Below are 4,274 nucleotides of genomic sequence, written 5' to 3'. Positions count from 1 at the left end.
ATCATCAACAATAACATACAAAAGGGCCCAAACCCAACTGCCATTTCTGAGGTGCCAGAAGGAAAAGCAGAGTGCTGCCCATGATCCCAGTACACTGAACCATGGAGGGGGTGGGCAGACGGCCCAAGCCACTTTTCCAGCCCAATCCACCAATCCACCCCATCCCATCTAAGGGACCAGCTCACCCTCCTAGGGCAGCAAGCAAGGGAACTTGTTATTTGTTTTTGCTCCCTTATGCCTGAATTTCTAGTCTGGCCTCTTATTAATTTATATTAATCAAAGAGTAACTGATATTTTTCTTAATAATTTTGAAATGATGAGCAGAGGTCTCTTAAATTTCTGTTCTAAGAAGCAACTGTGATCATTTTATCCTAGAAGATGGTGGAAGCATTGATGACCAACGAGACCACAGAGTCTGAGTAAAGTCCTTAGAGAATGTGAGACTTAGAACAATGCAACTTCCTGTTATATTCCCTTTCAGTTGTAAAGCAGAAACCTTGACTATTCAATGAGCAAAATGCTTTTCAGGTTTATTAACTGAATGTCAACCAAAAATAATGGCGTAGGTTTTGGAATAGTTAATATGTAGCCCTTTTTGCTGGCCATAATTAGATAGCAGGGTTGGTTGATGTGGCAATTTAGGAAATACATTCATTTGTTAAAATGGTTCAGAGTTAAAATCGTTTCAGATTGTTCCCTTTAAGCCTTCTATGCAGAGGCCTATCACAGCTTTGTCTTCATAATCATCATTAAATCCAGTTCAAATACTAGTCATGGGAATTGTTATTTGACATTTATTTATTTTGCAATTTATCTCAAACTGATTTTACTAGGGGAAAAATGCACTGAGGAAGTTGATCGGCTGTCTCAGCACTTACTTGTTTACAGAAAATTTAAGTGTAGGTGACCCTGTTCTGGTCGGAAATTTTATGATTAGGGCTCTTTCTGCCTCAGTGAAGAGTACATGTACTTTTCGTTTTTCTTTTCAGCCGTCACCAGATTTTTAAGGGAAACAAATTAAGGCAGCAAGCATGTGTTAAAGGGCCAAATAGGGGACATACTTGGGTCTTTAAAATATCCAGTAATCTTAAATTAGGAACTGATTCCTATGAGATAACTTATCATTTGATATGCTAGCATGGCAAATTTGTTCCAAATAAAATGAGCACAATTAGGAAAATTGTAGGTAGAATTTAAATACATGTAAGCTAAGAGCAATCCTCATACTAACTGTAAATACAAAATGCTTTGATTTGGGTTTAATGTTCAAAATAATAAGAATACTCTTGGATATACTTTCATCTTTCTTTTTAACATATATACAATGGGATCCTACACATCCATATTGTTATTGTTCGGTCGTTAAGTCTTGTCTGACTCTCTTGCAACCCTATGGACTGTAGCCTGCCAGGCTCCTCTGTCCATGGGATTTCCCGGGCAAGAATACTAGAGTGGGTTGCCATTCCTTTCTCCAGGGGATCTTCCCGACCCAGGGATGGAACCTGCATCTCCTGCACTGGCAAGCAGATTCTTTACCACTGAGCCAACTGAGGAACCCACACATCTCTATACTTGCATATTAATTCTCTTAGGGGCGGAAAAAAAAACAAGATTTTTCTCATCATTTTGATTCTCCTCCAAAATTGTGTTGTTCTCCCTTTGTGATTGTTGTCTACACAATCTCATTTCGTTGTATTCGGATCCTTAAGCAGCCAAAGTTAGGATATTAGAATGTACTTAAAAAGGACTCAGTTATCAGAGATTACCTTATTTTTGAGGAAAAAGCTGCCAATAACTACACTTTCTTATCTTTCATTTCCAAAGGATTCTTTATAAAATAACTTTTTCACAAATAAATATACATTCATTATTTTGCTTCTTAGCTTTATTTAGTTTTAATAACGTTAATTCTTCCATAGCCATTTCTTTTTTTTTATGAAAATTATAACAAGGTCTTTACTTCATTTACTTTTAGCTATTTCATAAATACCAGAAGGGAAACTAGATGATTTGTGAGAAAACTTAGGAAAAATTAAAGTTAGAAACCCTTCCCTTTGGCTCCATCTTCCAATCCTCCCTCACTGTGTTGAAGAGAGATTGAGGTCTTCCAAGTTTTGGGTTAGGTGGGTGAACTTCAGACAGACTGGACCCTCCAGGTAGGTGGTTCCCCCACAGCACTTTGTGGTCACTGGATATATGACTTGTCCAACACTGAACATGATCTCAGCCAGTTCATGGTTAACAGGGCTTTGTTTGCTGGACAGGCAGAGCTTTGAGAAGCTCAATATACCCAATGTTGGAGTGCTGGAGAGCATTGCAGCAAAGTACACTTTTTGCTTATTAAAATATTTTAATAAATAGGGATCCAGAACAATCTGGCCACAGAGTGGCCACTCAGCAGTCTTTTGCATTGCTGTCACAGTCACCTTCCCCATGACCCATTTGGCATGGACAGATGAATGAGCTATCAACATTATGTGGCTTTGGTCACCTGGAGGTCTCCCATGCCATGGAGCTCCCTCCACCTACCCAGTCCAGTCCATCTCCTTCTGTGGTAGCAGCAGCTGGCAGTCACCTCCAGATTCCTTTCATAATCATTTCCGATGAGTGACTATTGGGCTACCTCAAGAAAATAATGCAAAAGTCAGAAAGAGAAAAACAAATATCGTATATTAACGCATATATGTGGAGTAGAAAAATGATACAGACAAAACTATTTGCAATGCAAAAATAGAGACACAGACATAGAGAACAAAGGTGTGGATACCAAAAGAGGAAGGGAGTGATGAATTGGGGGGTTGTAATTAACATACATAGAGTACTATGTTAAAATTGCTAAGTAATGAGAACTTACTCAGTAGCACAGGGAACTCTACTCAATGCTCTGTGATGACCTAAATGGGAGGGAAATCCGCCCCCTCCCCCAAAGGGGGATATACGTATACATATGGCTGACTCACTTTGCTGTACAGCAGAAAATAACACAACGTTGTAAAGCAACTACCTTCAATAAAAATTTAAAAATACAAAATCATAAATAGTACTGATGACCTATGAAGTCATTAGAATGTGAGTACACAAGTTACCGAAATATGCTTTGAAAAAGAATTTAAAAGTTTACAGAAAGCTATTAAAATAATTTCAATATAATCAATCCATTTGAAACAGAAACAGATGAACCAAAAAATATCAAATTTGACTTTTTTTAACTTTTTACCTTTTCTACAATTTTTGCTCATTTTTAAGAAGGCATTGACATTCGGCTGATGTGAAGATACAAGATTAGAGTATAGGTCTGCTACTGAGGTGTCTTGGCCAAATCTAGTTTGGAGAAGTGTTTTGTTTGACTTGCATAAAATAAAAAACAGATATATTTTAAAATTAAATATGCTGCCAACATTTAAAAATTAAGGCATCTGATATATTTAATATTGTAAGAAAACTCCATAATTCTGACATTTTTTGAAAAAAAAAATATAGGCTAGCTTGTAACAAGGGGCATGGCAGCCATCTGTCAGTGCTGTGTTCAGGCTTATTTTAGCTGGGCACTGCTCCCCAGTTTGCCCCAGTCTCATTTTCTGTCTTCTGCAAGATCTTAGTTTCTGTCTCCTGAGATAACCTAGGATTCAAACGAGACTTACATCTTCTAGCAAAAGACAGAATCATAGTATTTTCTTATTTCCTTCCTTACAACATACCCACTTACTTCCAAATGATAGTAATATAACGTAGAAAGGAAAACAAGCAGAAGTGTAAAATAATCCATTGGAGATAAACTGACACAATCACTCTACTCTAAGCACATCGTCTTTTTCCTTGATAATTCAGCTTAAAGTGAAAATCAGTGAAAAGATCAGCCATCTTCATGTTTTTCTTAACCTAGGCTTACATGAGATCTTTAAAAGACAGACTTTCCAAAATGGTGACAGTATCTCGGGTTGTGCAAACCTGCAGGCTAAACTACAGATGGTGCCACTTAGCAATGGCCAAATTGCTGGTTACAATCCACTGAAAAACACAGGGTTTATCACAGAAACATGGACAGTCGCTGGAATATCATGTCTCTTTTGGGCATTGTTTTAACAAATGCATTTACAAGAAAAATGTTCTCTGTTAACTACAGTTCCCAGAATACCTTGTAGAACATTCTGTCTGTATTGATCATAAAATGGCATAGCCACTCTGCCTCCTCTGGCAGAACTCAGGGGAAAGTGAGCAAGTGCATTACACCATGTGACAAACTTTAAATTATGAAAAACACTAGTGTGTAGTTT

At 37.6% G+C, this 4,274-nt stretch overlaps 1 pseudogene; it reads right to left on the bottom strand.

The window, feature by feature from the left end:
- Positions 1-2,078: 2,078 nt before the first annotated feature.
- On the bottom strand, positions 2,079-2,474 carry LOC145540931 (small ribosomal subunit protein uS17m pseudogene; annotated as a pseudogene).
- Positions 2,475-4,274: the final 1,800 nt, after the last annotated feature.

This window comes from Giraffa tippelskirchi, chromosome 3 (genome assembly GCF_054371585.1).
Source record: "Giraffa tippelskirchi isolate mGirTip1 chromosome 3, T2T-mGirTip1v1.2.pri, whole genome shotgun sequence".
NCBI classification, from domain to species: domain Eukaryota; kingdom Metazoa; phylum Chordata; class Mammalia; order Artiodactyla; family Giraffidae; genus Giraffa; species Giraffa tippelskirchi.
The sequence above is the reverse complement of the archived record's forward strand: the minus strand, read 5'-3'. Positions and strand labels throughout refer to the sequence as shown.